Genomic DNA, 24,056 nt, shown 5'->3' on the forward strand with positions numbered 1-24,056 from the left:
GAAGGGAAACTTAGGTATAAAACAGGAGACATAAGAAGCAAATGCAGGTTCAGTTTTAAAGGGCTCAGATGCCTATACATTAATGCTTAATATTTCAGGAACAAACAGATCTTGAAGTCCTAGTACATGAGGCCAGGTACAATATTGTTGCTATTACTGAAATCTCATAACATGGAATCCATGATTGGAGCATACTACTAGAAATACATAAATTGTTCAAAAGAAACAAACCCAGTAAAAAGGGAGTTGCACTGTATATAAAGAATTGCTACACTTCTATAGAAATACACAAAACCAAAGACAAAAGCCTTTTTAAAATATTTGGTTGAATATTAGAAGAAAAAGAAATAACTTTGCTATAGGTATATGCTACAGGCCCTCAGCCAAGTTGAGCAAATGAAAAATGATTTTTTTTGCTCATCAGTTAGTGAGGTGTATAAGAAATACACCACTTATAATAACGAGAGACTTTAATTACCCTGACATCAACTGGGTAACAAATTCTGCAGTGAGTGGGAGATTAAACATGTGCCTAGCTGACAACTTTGTTATCCAAAAGGTGGAGGAGGGTTCTTAATTCTTACTAGTACAGATGAAATGGCTGAGGGAGTGAAACTTGTAGGAACTTTGGAGGAGAGTGAAATGTCATACTAGAATTCACCATAATACAAGCTCAGTAATTGAACAAGATCACATTAGTGTTTTAGACTTCAAGAGAGTTGATTTCAATAAACTAAGAGAGAGATTAGGAAGGAGTGTGTGGATGAAAATCCTAGAGGAAAAAATAGTTAAGGATGTTTGGTAAACTCTGAAAAATGAGATAATAAAGGCTGAAAAAGCTTCAATGAGAAGCGAAATGTCTCAAAGAAAAACAAAGTCCAGTTGCCTCATGAAAAAGCACCTTTGGGATAATATGACCTGGATGACTGAGAATTTCCTTAGACATACTACTTAATTCCTTCTTTGCATCTGATAGTCCAACCTATCAAAAGTAGCTATGTGGGAGACAGAACAAGGATTCAGGTAAAAATAGGGAAAGAATTGATGAAGAACACATATCCATTTTAGATGAGAAGCAGAGTGTGGAAGCTCATTAGCAGGAAATCCAATAAAAGTAAGAAGAAATTTCCTGACAGGACAATTAATCAATAGAACAGCTTGCCTCCCAGAATTGTGGGTACTTCATCACTAGAGTTTTTGAAAAAAGATTGGACATTTGTCCAGTATGGAAGAAGGACTCTTGTCTTGGGCGGGGGGTTGGATTAGAAGACCAGTTCTTTGATTCTATAATTCCATGAAAAGCCCTTTGTTAACTTTATGAAGAACATAATTATTACTACATGCAGACACAAGCAACAGAACAAAATCAAACTTATGTCTTAGAATTTTAAAAGAGATGGTTTCAACAAACTTAGATGGCTTGGGAGGGATTCCATGGATGAAAACTTTAAAGGAGAAAACAACTCAAGAAGCTTGAGAAACTCTGAAAAGTATGATTATAAAAGGCCAGTCTAATTCAATACCTCTGAAAAAGAAAAAAACAAGAAGTCCAAGAAGAAACCAGCATTGTTATGCAAAGAACTCTCTGAAAAACTCAAAGACAAAAAGGATAAATACAAACAAATAATAATGGAAAGACTAAAGAAGAATTCCAACAAATAGCCAGAACTTACAAAGATGAAGTCAGGAAAAATAAGGCTCAGAATTAATTAAGACTTGCAACAAATGTCAAAAAGTTAATTTTACCATGTAAAAAACAAAAAAAAGTAAAGGAAACAATTGGTCCACTAAAGGGGGAAGAAGGCAAGGAAATGACAAGAAAGAGCTGCTTAATTAATTATTTGCATCTGTCTTTATGAAAAAAGAAAAAAAATCCCAACCTACCAAAAAGAGAAGCATAAAAGACAAACTAGGAATACAAATTAAAATAGGCAAGAAAATGGTAAGACAATACCCATCCACCCTAGACGAGTTCAAATCACCAGGATAAGATGGATTACATCCCAGAGTTCTGAAGGAGCTGGCAGATGTTATCTCAGAACCATATCTTTCACAGATCCTGGACAACTGGAGAACTACCAGACAACTGGAAAGGAGCTGATGTGGTTCAAAAAAGGGGAAAAAATGGATCTAGGAAACTACAGATCTATCAGCCTGACCTTAATACCTGGGAAGATCCTGGAAAATATAATCAAGCAACAGATCTGCGAAGACTTAGAAGCAAGCAAAATTATAACTAGAAGCCAACATGGGTTTGTAAAAAAAAAATGTCAAACCTAGAATGAGTAAAATGGCTGCAGCCAGGTTCGTTGTAGAGTTGACACCAATCTTATTTCATTCTTTGACAAAGTGACTAAATTAGTAGACCAGTGAAATACTGTGGACAAAGTATACTTGGATTTCAGTAAGGCATATAACAAAGTAGACCACAACATACTTGTTAGTAAGTTAGAAAAATGTGGGAGAGACAGCATCACCACCAAATGGATTTGTAAGTGACAAAAGGCTGCATTAACAGAGGGATACAGTCAAGATCATATGAAGTGTTAGTACCACTTTATAAAGCCTTGCTAAGGCTACACTTGGAATATTACATCCAGTTTTGGTCACCACAATATAAAAAGGATATTGAGACTCTGGAAAGAGTGCAGAGAAAAGCAAAAAAGATAATTAGAAGCTGGAGGCTAAAATATATGAAGAATGATTGATATATGAAGAATGATTGCAAGAATTGGGTTTATCTATTCCAGGGAAAGAAGGACTAGGAGTGGCATGATAGCAGTGTGTGTGTGTGTGTGTGTGTGTGTGTGTGTGTGTGTGTGTGTGTATAGTATATAGGTCTTTGGTTATTCGGGTTTTCTCCCGCGTCAAATTGGAAGTGTCTTGGCGACGTTTCGACGAAGTCTCATTCGTCATCTTCAGGCTGGTGTTTTCGGCTTCGTGCTTCTAGGAGCAATGTGTGATTGTAGCTGTTTCTTCCTTTTAACTGCCAGTGGGAGTATGAACTGATTGGATGAGAGCTTGGCTGTGTTCTGATTGGATGGAGATGTGTTCTGATTGGTTAGGAGCTTGGCTGTGCTTTGATTGGATGGGGGGGGTTGGCTGTGCTCTGATTGGATGAGGGGTTGGCTATGCTCTGATTGGTTGGGGGAGTGTTCTCTTTGGGTGGGGGCTTTATCGTGCTCAGGTTAGTCTGAGTTGCACGGGGATGTGAGATGGTGAGCTGCATTGCTATTGTTTGGCTTCACGTTCGTAGTCGTGCCTCATCTTCATGGTGGGTGTCAGTTTCCTTCATGTATGGATTGGAGGGGTTTAAAGTGGCTAATGATGCAGCTGTGGTTTGGCTTCTGGTTTGTGGTCGTGCCTCATCATTGATGTGGGTTTGGGTTTGCTTTTTGCGTGGATGTGTGGTGGTGACATCCTGTGTGGCTTTTGTGAGTGTGGGTCTGGTGTCATTCTTTGTGTTAGGGACTCATTTGTCAATAAGGGCGGGTTTCCAAATGGCTGGTAGGCAGGAGGTATCATCTCGTTTGTTCATGCTGTGTGGCCATTTTTCTATCTCAATGGCTTCTCTGATTATTCTGTTATTAAAGTGTTCAGTTTTGGCGATAGTTCTGATCTTTTTAAAGTCAATTTCATGTCCTGTGATTTTAAGGTGTTGGACCAGCACCTACTATCTACCATAGCCCACTCCAATGAAGCCCCTCTGAAATTGAAAAATTGCTTTCAAAGCCTCCCCCTGGAAGAAAATATGCAGACACCCACAAAAGAGTATTCATAAATAGTTTTTAAAAAAGAGGCACAATCCAGCATTCCTGTGATAGGAAGAAAAGTATCCCAGTATATATATTGTCTTCCTGGGACAAAAATCAAAGATGTAACTAAGTATCTTACTAAAATAGCCAACCCCTCAGATTACTACCCCTTTCTTCTCCTACATTTGGGGACCAATGACACAACAATGAATCTGAAAATAATGATGAGATTATGAACAGCTAGGGAAGAAAGCAAAAGAACTAGGAGCACAAATGGTGTTTTCATCTATATTTCCAACAAAAGGCCAAAAACTAATGAGGGAGCAAACAATTTTAGAAACAAACCACTGGCTTAAAACTGGTGTAGTCAACTAAAATATGACTTCCTAGACCATTGTCTACATGAAGGCTACTGGCAAGGGATGGACTGCACCTCACAAGAAATGAAAGAATATATTCAGAAAACAATTGGCTCATCTTATCAAAAGGATTTTAAATTAAAATTGAAGGGGAGGGGAAAAATATTTATCACCTTTAGAACCTAATTCCAAGTAAAATCCACTAAACAACAAATCACATGAGGTAGAGAGTAAAGAGAAAGAAGAAATAAAAAATAGAAAAACTTAATGAAATACAGAGTGATGGAAAGGATGGAAATCCCTGTGTAAGGGCCTATCTCAGCTAAGCCATCCAAGAAAGAAGAACTCTTCAAACAAGAATTGTCTCAAAAGGAAACTTTTATTAGGGAGGAAGGGCAACAACGCAATAAAGCAGACAGTGCAAAGCAGACAGTGAAAAGCATCCCCAAAGGCTCCTCCCTCCCAACAGAATGGCAGGCGACAAAGAAAGCTACAAAGCTAAAATAACTAAGGATACATTTCTTTGGGGCCTGACATACAGACCACCTAGAAAAATGGGAAACCCACATGTAAAACAAAAAGGGAAAGGGAGAAAAACAAATAAAACAGTCACATCAGTCAGGCTTGTCAGGATACTTCACATGAAATAATTTAAGTAGTTTAGGAGCTTTAACATGTTTTTTTATATACCCATTCATTTTGCACAGAGGGAAAGTTTTTCCAAGCTAAGTATTGGGTGGAATCATGGTGCTTTCGAGAGTTGAGAATTTCATGTATTTTGAAATGATGTTCTCTTCCACTCACATGGCAGAGACATGGGAGGGGCAAGAGGCCTAAGATAGACGTAATCTCGGGTTTAAGTAAACTATAATGAAAAACAGGATGGATTTGTCTGAGGCTCTTAGGGAGCTCCAGTTCCACTGTAACTGGGTTAATAATGTGCTTAATAGGAAAAGGTCCTACAAATTTAGGTCCCAACTTCTTAGAGGGCTGCAAGGATTTTAAGTATTTTGTACACAGATGAACTTTAATCTCCAATCCTAAAAGGTTTTTATCACCTTGGGCTTTATAGATGTTTCTGTCCTCATCTAGTGCTTTATATACTACTGGCCAGGTGTTTTGTAATTGTTTGATCCATTCTTGCAAAGATCCACTAATTTTGTCACTTGGTCAAAGAATGCAATAAGATTTGTCTGGCATGATCTATTTTTGACAAACCCATGTTGGTTCTTTGGAGGGTAACTCTGGAATGGTGATAAATGTCTGCCCATTGGCAACCTGGAAAGGGGTATAACCAGTGCTCGAATGCACAGCATTATTATATGCCTGAGCAAGAGCAGCTTGGACCCATCTGGTTCATCCAATGAGGCCGTGACCAGAGAAAATCAGGAGAAACTGAGATAGCCAGAAAAGTAACCCTTAAACATGGCAGTCACCAGCCGGGGTGGAAGCGAGAGATGGAGAGGTCACTCAATCTCAGTGAGGAGGATGATGAGAGACCAACCCGATCCAACCACTTCCTCAGGCAAGCCATCAACCTGATGGTGGAAACTTTCTGGTCCCTAAAATAGGAGGAGGAAGACCCATGCCGGGGCTCAATAGCCACAGGGATGACAGAGGAGGTGTGCTGGGAGACCGAGTTGGCAAATCCAGGCCCCTCTACCAGCACATCAGAGGCTGTGGGAGCTATCAAACAACGAATCAACGAACACCTAGAGGCAAACAAAGTCATTACTAAAAGCCAACATGGGTTTGTCAAAAATAGATCATGCCAGACAAATCTTATTGCATTCTTTGACTAAGTGACAAAATTAGTGGATCAGAGGAATGCTGTGGACATAATTTACTTGGATTTCAGTAAGGCATTTGATAAAGTAGATCACAACCTACTACTTGATAAGATAGAAAAATGTGGGGTAGACAGAATCACCACTAGATGGATCCGTAGCTGGCTGACCGGCTGTATTCAGCGAGTGGTCCTCAATGGAACTGCATCTATATGGAGGGAGGTGTGTAGTGGGGTACCCCAGGGCTCTGTTCTGGGCCCAGTGCTCTTCAACATCTTCATCAACGATTTGGACGAAGGAATAGATGGGGAACTCATCAAATTTGCAGACAACACCAAGCTGGCAGGAATAGCCAAAGCTCCAGAAGACAGGCTTAAGATACAGAAGGATCTGGACAGACTTGAACACTGGGCACTAACTAACAAAATGAAATTCAATGGTGAAAAAAGCAAGGTTCTACATTTAGGCAAGAAAAATCAAATGCACAAGTACAGCATGGATGGCACCATGCTCAATAGTAGTAACTGTGAGAGGGACTCAGAGTCCTAGTAGACAATCACCTAAATATGAGCCAGCAGTGTGCTGCAGCTGCCAAAAAGGCCAACACAGTGCTAGGCTGCATTAACAGAGGGATAGAATCAAGATCACGTGAAGTATTAATACCACTCTTCAATGCCTTGGTAAGGCAACACTTGGAATACTGCATCCAGTTTTGGTCACCACGATGTAAAAAAGATGTTGAGACTCTAGAAAGAGTACAGAGAAGAGCAACAAAGATGATTAGGGGACTGGAGGCTAAAACATATAAGGAACGGTTGCTAGAATTGGGTATGTATAGTTTAACGAAGAGAAGGACAAGGGGGGACATGATAGCAGTATTCCAATATCTCAGGGGCTGCCATAAAGAAGAGGGAATAAAGCTATTTTCCAAAGCACCTGAAGGCAGGACAAGAAGCAACGGGTGGAAACTAATCAAGGAGAGAAGCAACCTAGAACTAAGGAGAAACTTACTGACAGTGAGAACAATTAATCAGTGGAACAGCCTGCCTCCAGAAGCAGTAAATGCTCCAACACTGGAAGTTTTTAAGAAGAGATTGGACAGCCATTTGTCTGAAATGGTATAGGGTTTCCTGCCTGAGCAGGGGTTTGGACTAGATGACCTTCAAGGTCCCTTCCAACTTTACTACTATTACTATTACTATTATTTACTATGTCAGTGTCTGCCACCCCCACAAGCTGGGAGAGATGGGCACCAGGCCAGGCAGAGGAGAACCCACTGATCTGACCAAAATTTCCCATCCTTGGGAGTGAAGTATGACAGGACACCTCAACAACTGGGGTTTTCCTAGCCCACGTTCTGAGCTACTGGAGGAATATGGCTGAGATATCCCAAGTGACAATGGATGGATGAGGATTGTAACCATGGACCTGGAGTGAGCAGCTGCTCTGGGGATGGTGACCCTATAAAACGCCAACGCCCCTGAGTTGTGGAACTTCAACCACTTCATGGGTGCCCTGAGGAAGATGTTTGAGGATCCTTTAGCCAATTGGAAGACTAGGGAATGCATCAAAACAGTGAGGCAAGGTTATTGCCCAGTAGCCGAGTATATGGAGGAATTTAGAGGCCTGGCAAGTTGATTCAACTTGCTGGAGGATGTCCTAGTGGGCCATTTCAAAGATGGGCTGAACAACAATCTGTACCATGCCTGTAACATGAGAGGAGATCCAGACCGACTCCATGACTGGTGCATCTTAGCTGAAGAAGCTGAGATTGACCAAGCCAGAAGGCAGCGACATCTTGGGGGAAAATGAGTGGCAGCGAGGCCACCCTCTGCAACACCATGTTCGACTGCTTGCTTCAAGTGCGGCAAAAAAGGCCACTTGAAGACTCCCGTGACAAAACCCGACTAAGCCAATGGATGGAAGCCTGGGAAGACTCCACAACAATCCAAAGAGATTGCCATGAAGAGCACTGAAGTTGTCAAGATCCAACCTCCCAGAATCCCAGGGGAAGGAACTCTGGCTCTAGCTGGAAAACCACCCAAATCCTCTGACAGTGACTCAGAAGATGATCCCCTGGTAAGTGGACTCATCATGCCCCTCATCAGAACCATAGAACTGTTGAGTCCAGAGATGCTGAGGAAGGTAACCCTGAAGGTCCTAGTGGATTCAGGTTGCACTGGATGCCTCATAAGCCCAACCCTGGTGGGGAACTTAGGAATCCCAGTGAGGAAGCTGAAGAAGCCAATTTCATTTGGCCAGTTAGATGGGTTCACCACAGGGAGAATCCCAGCCACCCTTGCTATCCAACCAATCCAACTCACAATGGAGAATCACACAGAGACTTTGACTTATAGTAACCCCAGGCATGGAATATTGGGATGATGTGATTGAGGAAGTGGAACCCAAGGGTAGACTGGAGGACTGAAAGTTGAGGTTCCCAAAGCAAAAGCCCACCATCTGGGGGGGGAGCCAGAAAGAGAGAACAGGGACCCTGGAGATAGTAGCAGCAGTGAAGGATTGGTGGTTGAAAGCAGTACCCGAGGAATACCGGGTCTACCTGAGGTATTCAGCGAAGAGTGATGAAATACCCCCCCCCATTGGCCCACAAACTGCTCCATCAAAATCCTATCAGGGGCCAAATTACCTAAGCCAAAAAATGTATTCGATGACACCCAAGGAACTGGAAGAACTGCAGAAATTCATAGAAAAAAATTTAATGCAGAGTTTTATACAGCCAGCAAGACCGAAAACAGTGGCACTGGTTTTATTCCGGGAAAAGAAAGATGGGTCTCTTTGCCTCTGTGTGGATTAAAGGTCCTTAAATGCAGTGAGCAAAAACAATATTTACCCCCTACCACCAATGAAAGAAATGCTGGCCCACCTATCAGAGGGGAAAATATTCTCAAAGTTAGTCATAAGGGAGGTGTATTATCAGGTTAGGATTAAAAAGAGGATGAATGGAAGACAGCATTTAATTGCCCCATGGGCTGCTTCCAATTTAGAGTAATTCCATTTGGACTACAGGGAGCGCCAGCCATTTTCATGCAACTGATTAATGAAGTCCTCCAGGAACATCTCCACAAGGGGGCCGTTGTGTACCTGAATGACATCTTAATTTTCACCAAGATGAGGCAAGGGCACCTAAAACTAGTCAGGGCAGTGTTGAATAAATTGCAGGCCACTCGACTCTATGCCAAGCTGTCTGTCAGAACCCATTATTTTCCTAGGGTGGGGAATCTATCTCATTTGTTTGCTAATTCACTTCTTTCTGATGGTTCTGCCATTCTCCTGAGGGGGAGGGGGAGGCTCTGTGGTATGTTATTCTGCTTTGCTACAATGTATCCTTTCCATTGGTCCTACATACTTACTCTTTGAACTGTCTCTCCCTTGATGTTACCTTGGGGTGAGAAGGAATGTGCCTCCAGCCATCTGGCTTATCTCTCGTTGCAGAAGGGATGAAGACCCAACAACATCTTCACAAGCATGGGAAAGGATCCTGTTATCAGCTCCTTTCCCACAGCGGACTTAACACCTGGGGATTGGCTCATTCAAACTGACTGGATGAACTATTGGGGTGGGGTTGTGCTTGGGACTCTTTTAACCTATTGATCTGAGTGGGAAACCCTCAGATCCTGCTAATTATCCCCGCTATCAGCTTCTCCTAATAAAAGTTCCATTTGGAAAGAAACTGTTCCAGGAGTCCTGCATTCTTGGGATGAGGTTTTGCAGTAGGCCTTGACATTAGGCAGGATCTGCAGTAATAGTCAACCAGGAAGGAAGACTCTTGCCGGGGGGCTAAGCAAACAATGTCCGATATCAGAACCGAAAGGGAGAAAAAAGAGTAGTGGGGAGACTGAATTTCCCTCAGTTACTAATAATATGTATTAAAAGTCAATAGTCCAGATCTAGGGTTCTATGGAAGATGTGAACTTTTGGTATGGAGGTAATCTTCACTGTTTTAAGTTCTCACAAGCTGGACAGTTAAATAGTATAAAGGCAATAATACTCTGGGGTAAAGAAGGCTGTGGATAAAACAATAAGTTAGAAATATTCTAGAAAGCTCTTCTAATGCTATTGCTAAGGATGCTGGCATTCTAGCAGAAAGGCAGAGGGAGAATTATATTGTGTCTTTAAATAGGGTAGCTTGCAATTAACTTAAAAAACAGCAAAGCACTATTAAAAATACAGAGGAACATTAAAAGCTGTGAAATCTGAAAAGGTCAAAGCTAAAAGGCTGCAGTAGACTTGAACTAAATGCATATGTTGGGATGATTAAACAGCTGCTGGGTTTGTTCAGCAGGTCTTGCCACTGCCTCAAAAGCTAGGCCAAAATCTGAGCCATTAAGAAGTGAGATACTGTTAAGCTTGCTGTTGAATGTGTAAAGGAAAACTGAGCCTTAGCATCAAAGAGGAAAGGGAGGGCTCCTTTACAATTCTCTCCTGTTAACCATTTGCCGCTCTGAAATGGGTGGCATCTATCATCATATCAGTCTCCCTTAGAGACCCCAGTTCTTCATTCAGCATGAGTTCTGGAATACTTTACAGTAGTAGTTAAGACTAAATTCTGGTATGTGTTTGAAGACATCATTCCTCTGGTTGTTCAAAATGGCACTAAATCTTTTTGCCCTTCCTCTCCTTTTTAATAAAGACTATATATTAAAGGTAAATCACAGTTGTACTCATATGGATATGAAAGCTTAAAGCTGCAATCCTTTGCATGTTTACATGGAAATAAGTTGCATTCAAGGAATCAGACTTATTTCTGAGTAGGTGTGCTTTAGATTGCACTGCATGGGAAGCAAATGTGACTTGATGGTATCATTGATGTGCAAAACTATCTTGGCTTGAACCTATATATTTATTGTTTTATAATGGGGAAAACGGTCAATTGACTTACTTGATGTAAAAGAGCAATGAGTGAGAATTTACTATGCTGCTGTATGAAATGAATCATTTTAGAACAAAATCTATGCTTATGGCAAGAGGAAAAAGAAAACCTAATCCTTTTCTGTCGTTCCATTATTGCTTTCCAGTAATACTGTGCATGCCAAAAGCAGCATTGTGACTTTTGACAGCAGGCAAAACTTTAGAACAGTTGATTGTAAAAAGACAAAAAAATAGAAACATAATAATTCACCATATACAAATTTCAAGCAGATCTTCTGCTTTCATCCACACCTTCATTTCTTCAAATCAATGTATTTCCTCTCAAGACCTCTAGATATTTTCTGATATAAACTGTACATGGTTCTTAATGTTTAGCTCTGTCCTAAACTATTTTTTCTCAAAGGAAAAAAAACACAAAATAGTGTGCCATTTTTTTTCACTTGAACATTCTTCAAAACTACATTTTGGAAGTGGGAGAAAAGAAAACAGGATCTGTTAAATTCTATATGTCTATGTATGTTAAAGTTTTTGGATTTTTTTTTTAGTGTGCAATCCCTTCTTTAGATATTTGTTGACCAAAATTGGTATTATTGCTTATTATTACTTAATTTATAAATGGTCTTTTGTATGTATGTGTACTATAGTGTGTTTCTAAGTATGTGAGATTTATAAATATGACAAGACTGTCAAAGAGCTGTGTGTGCCTGTAACTTAATGCCTCCCTATTTTTATTTATTTTTGTACTGTGCTGATTAAAAATAAAATGCACTGACCATCCATGACAAAAAAAAAAAGTTGGATGCTACTTATTATCATATTTGGTGGTCATGTAAAAATATAAAAGCTTTTTGGATTAAGATATGGTGGAATATTCAAAGAATTTTTAGAAGAAGGGTAAAATTTACCCCACAATTGTTTTTGTTGGGTATTGTTTCTGATTGTGATACTAAAGAGACTACATTGATGTTAAATTTAATCACAGCGGCAAGGTTGTTAGTAGGGCAATGTTGGAAGAAGGAATCTTTGCCTACTTTGCAAGCGTGGTTTTTTAAAGTTTCTTATTTGGCGGAAATGGCAAAGATTTCGGCTTTCTTGAAAGACCATTCGCAAGAGAAGTATTTTTTGGTATGGAAAAAATGGATAGACTTTATACAATATAAGTTGGATATAAAAAAATATTATTTAGCTTTTCAATAACTTATATTTAAAACTTAAGATATTTCATAGACTTTATAGACTTTTTAGACTTTCCTTTTCTTTCTTCTTTTCTTTTTCTTTCTTTCTATTTTCTTGTATTTCCTTGTATTTTCATCTTTATATATATATATATTATTGTTAACTATTTTATAATTTGTTTAATTAATGTATCTAGACTTGTTTATGGTTTATATTTGTTTTAAGACTTTTTGAAATTTTTTTAATTAAGCCTGTATTCAGCTCTGGGAAGGTTGGGGGAGGGTAGGAGAGGGTTGGGGGGGGTTCGGGGAAGGGATTTGTATTGTTTTGTAAAATCTAAAAATTTTCAATAAAAAAAAAGAACTGAAAGGGAGGAGAGCTCTTCCACCAAGCAGAGCCTAGCTGATACAGTTCTCAATCCTCAAGCTCGTCAGACAAGGTAGGGGTCGTGAAATGCCACCACAAGCCCAGATGGTCGATGGGTGTTGGGAAGAAGGAGGACTGGGAGAAGAGATCCAGGAAAGTGACACTCAGATGCGGCAATCACCAACTGGACTGGAAAGTCGAGATGGAGAGGTTGCTTCGCCTTAGTGAAGACAAGGATGACTGACCACCCTATTCCAGCCAGTTCCTGGAGCAAGCCATAGACATGTTGAGAGTCATCTTTGATTCCATGAAGGAGGAGAAAGCTGACCCATTCTGGGGAACCGCCAATCCAGATTCAGCCAAAGGAACATATGAAGAAGGGGGGTGAACCAGCAGTCCCATGCCCTTCTACCAGGATCAAAGAAGCCATAACTACAGCCACTGCCACTCCTGATGAGCCACACTGGCTGATGGAGATGGCTACTGACATAGGCGGAAGAAGGGACATCAGTCCATTCAAAAGTTCCTGCCGCTAGGAGTATTGTGGGGAGCCGCACTGACTGGGGATTTTCCTGACCCAAGTGTTGAACAATATGGAGGAATATGCCCATGACATACCCAGTGATCGCAGCCAAATACGGATTGTGCAAGCAGCCCTTGATGGCACTGCAGCAAACTGGGTGGTGGATCTCCATGATGCCGATGCCCCAGAACTGCAGAATTTCAATCAATTCATGAAGGCCCCTTGGCTGATCGAAAAGCATGGGAGTGCATCAAAACTGTCAGGCAAGGGTGACGACCCATAGCGGAATATAACCAAGAATTCCAAGCCATGGCCAGCAAACTGAACTGGCCAGAAGATATCTTGATCAGGCATTTCAAAGATGGCCTGAACTATGATTTGTATGATGCTTGCATTCCTTGAGGAGACTCGGACTGGCTCCAAGACTGGTACATCCTAGCCAAGGAAGCAGAGATTGATTGAGCCAGAAGACAATAATGCGGAGGGAGATCTTGGGGGAAATTGCCAGCAAAACCACCCTGAGAATCAATGAAGCAAGCACCAATCACCCCGAGGGCAAAAGGATGTTTCAAATGTGGAAAGGAAGGACACTGTGCCACCGAGTTCCACTCGCAGACCCCCATGCCGAGTCTTGGCCAAGAAGCCTGGGACGACCCTGATGAAACCAAAGGAGATGGCCATGAAAAGCGTGGAGGTTGTCGAGTTCCCATCACCGTCAAAACAGGGGAAGGGAACTCTGACACCACCGGAAGAGCCACCCAACTCGTCAGATGACAACTCGGAAGATGAACCACTGGTAAGTGGACCCATAGTGCCCCTCACCAAGACTGTAGAACTGTTTAGCCCAAGAATACCCGGGATGGTTGTACTCAGAGCACTAATAGACTCTGGCTGCACCCGTTGCCTCATAAGCCCAACTTTAGTGGGGAATTTAGGAATTCTGGTGAGAAGGCTGAAGAAACTGATTTCATTCAGTCAATTAGATAGGTCCATCACAGGGGGGACACCAGCCACACTTGCCACACTGCCCATCCAATTCATCATAGAGACTATAACGTTTGTAGTGACCCCTGGCATGGAATGTGCTTATTTTGGGTATGGCATGGCTAACCAAGTGGAACCTGCGGGTGACTGGAGGATGGGAAAACTCAGATTCCCAGACGGAGAGGCAGTAAGAAGCCCAACTCACCCCCAAAATGGGAGAAGCCCCTCCGAGAGCACAGTGGCTGTGGGGGAAAGAGAATTACAAGACATACCAGAGGAATACTGGGACCTAGCTGAAGTATTCAGTGAAGAGAAATTTGATGAACTGCCCTCCCACTAACCCATGGACTTTTCCATTGAGATCCTCCCAGGGGTGAAATTACCCAAGCCAAAACTGTATTCCATGAGCCCATGGGAGCTAGAGGAGATGCAAAAGTTCACAGACATAATGTCAGAATCCAATTATATTATAATTCTGACATTATGGGTTTCATCCAGCTGGCAAAGCCCAAGACTCTGTGTTATTTCGAGAAAAGATGGAACTCTTTGTCTCTGTGTGGACAAAAATCTCTGAATGCAGTGAGCAAAAATACCTATACCCCCTTCCCTATCATGAAGGACATGTTAGCACATCTACTGAAAGGAAAAATCTTTTCAAAACTGGACTTGAAGGAGGCATATTACAGGATTAGAATCAAAGAGGGAGATGAGTGAAAAACCACTTTCAATTGCCTCTTAAGGTGTTACCAGTTCAGGGTTCTACACTTTGGCCTTCAAGGGGCACCTGCTGTGTTCATGCAATTAATAAATGACGTGCTCTGAGAGCACCTGTATAAAAGGGTGCTTATTTACCTGGACGATATACTGATATTCACTGAAACAAAAGAGGAAAATGTGAATTTATTTATTTATGAGACTTATATACCGCTTTAAGTGCAAGGACTCTCTAAGCGGTGTACACCAGTAAGCAATGTATATATATATTTACATTGCCCCCAACAATCTGGGTCCTCATTTTACCTACCTTGGAAGGATGGAAGGCTGAGTCAACCTTGAGCCGGTGAGATTTGAACTGCTGACCTGCTGAACACAGTCAGCTAAAGTGGTCTGCAGTACTGCGCTCTAATTGCTGCGCCACCTCGGCTCATTAATCAGAACTATGCTGATAAAACTCCAGGCAGCTTACCTATATGCTAAACTGTCTAAATGTGAATTTCATAAGGAAAAAATTGACTACCTGGGGTATCTACGCATCTTGCCAAGTGGCATAGAGATGGACCCTGAGAAAGTCCAAGCTGTGCTAAAATGGGCTCTGCCCCACACCAGGAATCAATTGCAAAGTTTCCTTGGATTTGCTAACTTTTACCAGCAATTCATCCCCTTCTTTGCACAGATCGTACTACCCATTACTAATATGTTAAAGACAAAGGGGAGGGAAAACTGAAGTCAAGTCAGCCATTGAAATGGACAGTAGAATGTCAAACCATATTTGAAAGGTTAAAAAGACTATTTTCCACAGAATCAGTTCTAAGGCACCCTGACACCAAAAAACCTTTCATGATTCAAGCTGATGCTAGTGATATGGCTGTGGGGGCAGTACTATTACAAGAGAATGATGAAGGAAATTGCAGCCTTGCGCATACATATCAAGGAAACTCACAGAGCATGTCAACGTGTGAATTCCATAAAGAAAAGATTGACTGTTTAGGATACTGCATATCACATAATGGAATAGAAATGGATCCAGAGAAAGTCAGGGCACCACCATGCATGAGAAAACAACTGCACTCGTAACTCTAGGAAAATGTGCTTCCTGTAAGTATGACCAACGTGATGGGATTAATGGGTTAATTACTTCTGAAGAGATTATTTTTGCAATTAAACAATTGAAGATTGGTAAGACTCCAGGTACTGATGGGTTAACAGCAATTTATTATAAGATGCTATCTGAAGAAATGATAGAACCATTAAAGGAACTTTTTAATGATATCTTGTCTGGAGCAGGGTTACCTCCATCTTGGAGAACGGCCTTTATATCATTGATTCCAAAGGAAGACCAGGATCTGTCCCAACCTAGAAATTACAGGCCTATATCTCTTTTAAATACAGATTACAAGATTTTTGCAAAGATATTGGCAAATAGACTAATGCAGGTTTTGAAATAACTAATTCATACTGACCAATCGGGATTTATAATGGGAAGATACATGAAAAATAATGTAAGACAAATTGTCAATTTAATAGAGTATTTGGATAAGAACAACCAAATCCCTGCTGCTTTAATATTTATAGATGCTGAGAAAGCTTTTGATCAATTAGATTGGAAATTTTTATTGAAAGTTGTAGAGGAAATGAATTTTGGAGATAAATTTTTGTGTGCTCTCAAGGCCATATACCAGCAACAATCGGCTCAAATTATAATTAATGGGGGACTAACAGGTGTATTTGAAATAGCAAAAGGTACAAGACAGGGTTGTCCTTTGTCCCTCTTGTTATTTGTGTTAACAATGGAGATCTTACTTATTAAAATTCGAGATTCATCTAGATTAAAAGGAATAAAAATAAATAAGATTGATTATAGGCTGAGAGCTTTTGCTGATGATTTGGTTGTGACGTTATCCCATCCTACAGATTCGGTCAAAGATCTGGTTCAAATTCTAGCACAATTTGGACAGGTCTCTGGTTTTAAGGTGAATAAGAATAAAACTAAAATATTATTGAAAAATATGTCTATGAAGGGGAAAAATTTTGTAGCTGAAGTAACAGGTTACGAAGTAGTTAATAAGGTTAAGTATTTAGGAGTATATATTACAGCATCTAATGGAAAATTGTATAAGAATAATTATGAACACTTATGGGTTAAAATTCAAAAAGATTTAAATGATTGGCAAAAATTGCAATTATCGTTACTGGTGAGAATTTCAGTAGTAAAGATGAATGTTCTACCAAAGTTTCTTTTTTTGTTTCAGGTGATACCTATTTTAAAAAAGGATGCTAATTTGGATGAATGGCAGAAGGGTATCAATAAATTTATTTGGGGTGGGAAGAAATCAAGGGTAAAGTTTAAGATTTTACAAGATGCTCAAGAAAGAGGTGGATTTAAAGCATCTAACTTGAAATTATATTATGATGCAGTCACTTTAACGTTAGTAAGTGACTGGCTTAACTTAACAAATAAAAATATTCTTGCTCTTGAAGGTTGGGATTTATTATATGGTTGGCATGCATATTTAATTTTTGATAAGAAAATAGATTGGGTTTTTAAGTCACATATTTTAAGAAATGCTTTACTTCGAGTATGGAAGAAGTATTATTGTAAATTAAATTATAAAATACCTATTTGGGGGAATTCCTGGACAAGCAATTCAGGGGGTCTCTAAGGGGGTAAATTTTGATAATATTTCATATAAAGAGTTACTTATTTGATCGGGTACTGATTGGCAATTAAAGTCTTCAGATGTGCTAAGGCAAGAAAATATTTTACAATCTTGGTTTCAATATTTGCAAATAGTGGAGAGATGGACTTTAGATAAGAAAGTGGGAATTACTTTAGTAGATGAAAATTTGGTAATTCAGATTAAGGATCAGAAACATGCTCACATTAAAAGAATTTATAATGAGTTAATAAAATTGGATTCGGAATCTGAGTTGGTAAAGGATTGTATGATTAAATGGGCCCAGAACATTCAGGAACCGATTTCACTGGACTTATGGGAGGTAATTTGGATCAGAAATGTTAAATTTACGCAGGCTCAAAATTTGAGGAAAATTTTTTATAAAATGTTTTATAGGTGGCATCTGGATCCTAAAAAGTTGTCTTATATGTACCCGAATGTGCAACCTAAATGTTGGAGATGTGGTTGCTTGGATGCAACCTATTTCCATGTTTGGTGGACTTGTAAAAATATTAAAGCCTTCTGGATTATGATTTGGTGGAACATTCAAAAGGTTTTTAAAAGGAAGATTAAGTTTACTCCCCAGTTATTTCTTTTGGGTATTTTTGTGGATTTTGATGTTAAAGAAACTATTTTAATGTTGAATTTAATAACAGCAGCAAGGTTATTGGTGGGTCAATATTGGAAGAAGGATACTCTGCCTTCTTTAGAAGAATGGGTATTTAAGTTTTCTAATCTAGCAGAAATGCCCAAAATTTCTGCTTATTTAAAGGACCATTCACAAGAGAGATATTTTAATGTATGGAGAAGATGGATACAATATGTTCAGAAGAAGTATGTAACTACAAAGTTTCATTTATTTTATGAGTAATGAATTTGTTTAAACTTATGATGTTAAAGTTTGAAGAGACTTAAGGGTTAGTATGATTTTGCTTTTTGTATAATTAGTAAACTTAATTAGATTATGTTTAGTATATTTGTATAATCCTGTACTTAGCTCTGGGAAGTCAGGGGGGATGGGGATGGAATTTTAGTAGTTCAGATAAATAGAAATAGTTTTTATTGTATATATATTGAGGTTTCAATTTGGAGAGAGGAATTGCTCGGGCATTTCCCCCGGAACGCATCCGGAGTGAGAGGATAGAAGAAGGTGAGAAGTAAGTAGGAAGGTGGAGGAGAGGGGGTGAGGGAGGAAGAGAAAGAAGAGGGAAAGAGGTAAGTTGGTTAGAGGGTGGATGTGGTTGGGGGAAAATGAGTGAGCAATACCAAAAATGGTGTGTATTAATTTGTCTTATTTTTTTATCTGAAGTATTTCTAAGATTGTATTGTATTGTAAAACTGAAAATAAAAAAAAATTATGGAAAAAAAAAGAAAACAACTGCAAAGTTTCCTGGGGTTCGCTAATTTCTACCATCAATTCATCCCCTCCTCTACCCAGATTGTGAACTCGCTAAAAACGAGAGGGGAGGGAAAATCAAAACTTAGCCAATCACCAAAATGGACCAAGGAATGTCAAGTAGCATTCAAAAAGCTGAAATGACTTTTTGCAGCTGAGCCAGTCCTGAAATACCCAGACACAGAGAAGCCTTTTGTCATATAAGCAGATGCAAGCGATGTAGCAGTAGGCAGTGTGCTGCTCCAAGAAAACCAAGGGGGCAAACTGCAGCCTTGCACTTAAACATCCAGAAAGCTCACAGAAATGGAGCAGAGGTGGGCAGTGTGGAAGAAAGAAGTCTATGCAGTACTCTGGGTCTTCCTCACATGGAGGGACTTCTTGGAAGGGAGCAAATTCCCTTTCCAGGTATGGATTGACTACAAGGACTTTGAAGCCTTAAAAACCGGAAAGTGTCACCAAAACAAGCGAGGTGGTCTCAACATTTCTACCAATTCAATTTCACCATCAAATACTTACCTGGGGAAAGAATTTTTTAGCAGATACTTTGTCAAGGTTGCCACTGTATAACAGTACCAAAACAGAAGTAGTAGACCTCCTAATTCCATCTACACAATTAGTGGCCCCAATAGCCACACACTTGCAAGCAAAGAAATCAAAGCCCTGGACAGCAAAGCAGGAGCAGAGTTCAGACAGACTCTGGAAATGGATGAATGGTTCCTGAGTCACAAAAATCTCTGCTCAATGAATGATGAACTGCCTTGGGTGGGGGGGAAACTATATGTGCCCAAAGCCCAGAGACTGAAATTTATGCAACTATGTTATGACTCAAAGATGGCTGGATATTTTGGATTAGTAAAAACACTCCATCTAGTAAAGAGGCAATTTTGGTGACCATCCATAAAGAAAGACATTGAAAGCTATGTGGCTAACTGTGCAGTGGCAAAACGAAGGCAGGGCAGAATACCGGGACTATTACAAGTGGTAGCAAGCCCATCAGCACTTTGGTAGGAAATTTCCATGGACTTTATAGTGGAGTTGCCGGAGAGCACAGGGAACATGGTCATTTGGGTGGTAACTGACCAGTTCTCTAAACAGGTGCATTTCATCCCATGCACCAAGATTCCTATGGCCAAGGCTTTAGCCAAGATGTTCGTACATCATATCTATTGATTACATGGGGCTCCACACTGCATAATCTCAGACAGGGAGCTGCAATTCACTTCAGAGTTCTGGAGGGTGTTTTTGGATCTCCTGGGGACAGTCTACGGCCTGTCATCTAGTCATCATCTGCAAACAAATGGTGGGACAGAATGTTTGAATTCAGTATTGGAACAGTACTTAAGATGCTTTATTAATTACCAACAAGACAATTGGACCGATCTACTTTCTTTTGCAGAGGTAGCTTACAACAACGCAGTTCACTCCAGCACTGGCTACACTCCATTCCAAGTGGCAACAGAACAAAGTTTCAGCCCAATGCCAGAACTGCCTGTTAATGAGCCCACCATCCCTCCCTAAAGGAGTGGATTACACAACTTCAAAATACATGGCCAGTAGTGAACTTCAGAGTTCTGCAGGAGCAATGACTCAAGAAAAAGCAAACACATTTCAGGAGAAAATGTATGCAAGGCTGTGACAGATTCATATGACAATTGAAATCATGGGCATTCCATCACTGAAGATTTTAAAGAAGAGATTGTCTGAGATGGTATAGGTTTTCCTGCTTGAGCAGGGGGCTGCACTAGAAGACCTCCAAGGTTCCTTCCAGCTCTATTCTATTCTATATTCTATTGTTTCAAATTATGAGGCAATCAAAAATAACTTTGATGACATAAATGAGCATATCTCTAACTTAAACTTACAATTAAAAAATTCTCAAAAATTATGATAAAGAATGAACAAATAAATCAGATAATAGAATACAAACCAGAGGAAAGTGATTTAAATATGGAAGCTACAAATGAAGATAACTACAACTTAATACAAAGAAAAGAAAATCTGCAAGACTTTACTACAGCAAAGGAAATAAAAAAAATGTTTTATCTTCTAGGACAGTGGTTCTCAATCTGTGGGTTGGGACACCATTTGGGGTCGAATGACCATTTCACGGGGGTCACCAAACAATGCAGTCCACCATTTTCCCCCTTTTCCTTAGCTGTGCTACTCCCTTTTATTCTATTGGCTTTTGAAAGCCAATAGAATAGACTCTCTTGAATAGAGTCTAATTCTATTGGCTTTCAAAAGCCAATAGGAATTGTCCAGGCTGTCTCTGTCCTGCTGAGCCCACCAAAAGTCCCATTCTGCTATGCTTCGGCCGGCGCAGGGGGCGGCACCACGCATGCGCAGCGCTCCCTGGCAGGGAAAGTCCTCGACTTACGACCGGTTGGGTAGTCCTCAACTTACGACCAGTTGGGTAGTCCTTGACTTACGACCGGTTGGGGGTCGCCACATTAAAAAGGTTGAGAACCACTGTTCTAGGACTTCAAAACAAATTTGAGAACAAGAAAAAAGATTTAACAAAATGGATTAAAGAGCTATCAGGAAAATCATTAAAGTTTGGGAGACAAAAAATGAACATCCTACTTAATTATCTACAAAAATACAGAAAAAAATCCCCTGGCAAGCTGAACATACTGAATTGGAAAGCGACTGGTAAAAGAAGAAGCTAAAGTAAGATTTAAGAGACTTGATTTGACTTACCAGATGGAGTACTATATGATTAAACATTTGTTTGAATATGGTTAAAAGAACAGATAAAGTTTAGATATAAAGGGGCCCTATAGTTAGTAGGATAAGATATATAAGTAGTATAATACTTTTCACATGAAATGTAAAAATATTGGAATGGTGTATGTAATGAAAAGTTTGGATATTTAAAGATAATTAATTTTGGGAAAATTATGATTGATAAGAGTGGTTTGAATACAGTGGGAAATTAAGCTTAAATAAGAATCTTCAAAACAGGAAATATAATGACTTGATAAGATGACTTTTATAAATACTATTGAAATATAAATTGATTAAACACCAGAAAAATGTTTATACTCAATCTTATATGTATTGAAAATATTAAAAATTATATTTGTTTAATGCAGACAAAAGGAGAATATTACTGGAAGAAGAGAAGATCAAGGAAATATATAATTGACTAACATAGTCATTAATTATAGAAATTAATTATTATTGATTGTTTTTAAATATATGAACACAGACAAAACACTTTTGCTAAGCCCTAGGGATTGTTATTGTAAAAAATCAATAAAATATAATAATAAAAAGGAAAGGAAAGCCTCAGAATGAACAAAACTTGCAACAAGAGTCAAAGATAATAAAAAAAGTTTCTTTCAACATGTAAATAACAAGGAAATAGTCAATGAAACAATCAGTCCCCCAAAGAGAGAAGATGGTAAGGAGGTAACAGCAGTAGAGAAAGCAGAGCTGCTTAACTCATTCTTTGCATTAGTCTTCACACAAAAAGAAACTATAGTCTAACCCACCCAACTCATAACTATAAAAGACAGACTACAAATAAAAATTAAAATAAGCAAGAAACTGGTGAGAGAACATCTGTCTGATCTTGATTAATGTAAATCACCAGGACCTGTTGGATTACATCCCCGAGTTCTGAAGGAGTTAGCAGATGTTATCTCAGAACCATTGTACCATATCTTTCAAAAAGCACCGGGGAAGTACCTAAGAATTTGAAAAGAGCTTCAAAAAAAGGAAAAAAAAGAAAAAAAAAACAGACCCAGGAAACTACAGACCAATCAGCTGAATATCAATACTTGGGAAAATACTGGAAAAGATAATAAAAAAACAGATCTGTGAACATCTAGAAACAAATAAAGTTATAACTAGTAGCCAGCACGGGTTTGTTCAAAACATATCATGCCAAACCAATCTTATTTCACTCTTTGACAAAGTGACTAAATTAGTAGACCAGCAAAATGCTATGGACATAGTATACTTAGACTTCAGCAAGGCATTCAACAAAATAGACCACAACCTACTTCTTGGAAAACTAGAAAAATGTGGGGCATCACCACCAGATGGATTTGTAACTGGCTTACAAATTGTATTCAATGAGTAGTCCCTAATGGTACTACATCTACATGAAGGGAAGTGAGCAGTGGGGTACCACAGGCTTAATGGCAAGTATATACAGTAATAATTTATAAAGTACCTGTATTTTGCATATATAATTGTGTTTAAGCTGTTTATATAGTTTATATGGATGACTCTCAAAATGTTAACCAAAATATCATGAAAATGCAGGTCAGGTTATCTGTGGGTGGCTCATAATTATGATATTTTGATTAAAAATTAATGAAACTTAATAAATTAAGCTAATATTTTGTTTGTATATCTGTCTGTGTGCTTTAATGCCAGTCGTGATATCTGGCAAATGCCTGGAGTTTCCTTGGCACCATTTTCAAACTGTTTTCCTTTTGCCCCCTTCTTAGGTTTGAGAGAGTATGACTCGCTTTATGACAAGATAAGGTTAGACCACACCATCTCCTGATCTCTAGTCTGGTGCCTTTAACCATTACACCATAACAGTAACTGACCAAATGTTCAAACATATTGCCAACAATAATTATTAGTTTTAGAAGGTCCTCAATTGAAAATATACAGGCTGAGTTCCATGACTGTATTCAGATAAATCTTTCAAATATCCAATGTATAATTCCAAAGATACTCTGTAGAGATGGACTGCTTCCAGCAGCACCTCATTTTATTTAGTGTTTCTATACTATCGTGATATAATATGTTTGAATGAGTGTAATGTTACAGATGGAAAGATACATATTTTAATTTATATACTTTGTTGTATAACTCACATACATGAAAATATACTATCCTTTTGTAACATGAATCTTTTTTTGGGGGGAGGAGGTTGCTTTATACATTTGTTCAATCTTTTCTTTACCTTGTGTTGGGAAACTTTGTGAAAAATCTAGTTCTCACTATTCCAGACTTTGAAAAATTCGACTGACTAGACCAATAGTGTGCTAAGAATTTTTTTAATTAGAAAATAGTAACGGATATGTGACACTATAAAATATAGACATAATGTGCATATAGATCTTGGCATCACTGTGATAAATTTTTTAGGTACAAATGATTTCAGTTAATAATCAACTGCTCTGACTGCTTGATTTATCTTCCATCTAACACTGAATATTTAATTAAGTAATCTGATTCACTTTTGACAGAATGAGTTTGAACAATAATTACTAAATGCTGCTCAGTAAGTATATGAGCTGAGGTGGCGCAGCAGTTAGAGTGCAGTACTGCAGGCCACTTTAGCTGACTGTGTTCAGCAGGTCAGCAGTTCAAATCTCACCGGCTCAAGGTTGACTCAGCCTTCCATCCTTCCGAGGTAGGTAAAATGAGGACCCAGATTGTTGGGGGCAATGTAAAT

General features: G+C 39.2%; 2 protein-coding genes across 3 annotated transcripts in view; one reads left to right on the plus strand and one right to left on the minus strand.

Annotated features, from left to right (window-relative positions):
• The window catches only part of LOC120302150 (contactin-associated protein-like 2), a 246,397-nt gene that overhangs the window by 29,860 nt on the left and 192,481 nt on the right, over positions 1 to 24,056 (minus strand). The gene's annotated exons all lie outside the window — the stretch shown is intronic.
• Positions 1 to 24,056, plus strand: part of CUNH1orf189 (chromosome unknown C1orf189 homolog) — a 152,405-nt gene that overhangs the window by 20,219 nt on the left and 108,130 nt on the right. The window lies entirely within an intron of this gene.

Source organism: Crotalus tigris, unplaced genomic scaffold (assembly GCF_016545835.1).
Source record: "Crotalus tigris isolate CLP2741 ecotype Arizona unplaced genomic scaffold, ASM1654583v1 scf7180000024425.453735, whole genome shotgun sequence".
NCBI classification, from domain to species: Eukaryota; Metazoa; Chordata; class Lepidosauria; order Squamata; family Viperidae; genus Crotalus; species Crotalus tigris.